The following is a 644-nucleotide window of genomic DNA, read 5'->3' on the forward strand; positions in this document are numbered from 1 at the left end:
GTCTCAGTAAGCATACTCCCCGCATCTGACGAGCTGCGGATCGTCGCCGCCGACCCGGCCGCCCCCGCCCCCTCTGCCGCCGCCGCCCCCGGCGCGGCCGCCGCGCCGCAAGCGGCCGCGGCCGAGGGAGAAGAGGCGGCGCCGCCCCACCTGGCAGTGCATTTGGATGCATTGGGCTTGAGGCTCGCGCGGCGGCCGTCGGCGGCGCGCAGCGGCGCGCCGGACGCGTCGGCGCCGTCGATCGCGGCCGCCATCGCGCGGCAGCGGCGGCAGCAGCAGCAGGAGCAGGAGCAGCAGCAGGAGCAGCAGGAGCGGCGGCGGGGCCGCAAGGGGCGGCGCGCGGGCGGCGGCGGCGGCGACTCGGAACTGCGGGAGCCGCTCCTGTCAGCTGCTGACGGCGCCGGCGCGGCGCCTGCGGTGGCGGACTCCGCGGCGCCGGATGTGGAGCGGCCGGCCCCCGCGCCGGCGGCAGGGGGCGGCGGCTTCGGAGGAGAGGGAGCGGACGTCGCCGCCGCGGCGGCGGGCGCGGCGGCGCTGAAAGCAGCGGGGGCGGCGGCGCCCGTGATGGACGTTCTTGAGTTGCTGGTGGGCGGCATGAGCTGCGCGAGCTGCGCCAGGTCGATCGAGGGCGTGCTGCTGCAGGT

This window comes from Monoraphidium neglectum (assembly GCF_000611645.1).
Source record: "Monoraphidium neglectum strain SAG 48.87 unplaced genomic scaffold scaffold03596, whole genome shotgun sequence".
Classification (NCBI taxonomy): Eukaryota; Viridiplantae; Chlorophyta; class Chlorophyceae; order Sphaeropleales; family Selenastraceae; genus Monoraphidium; species Monoraphidium neglectum.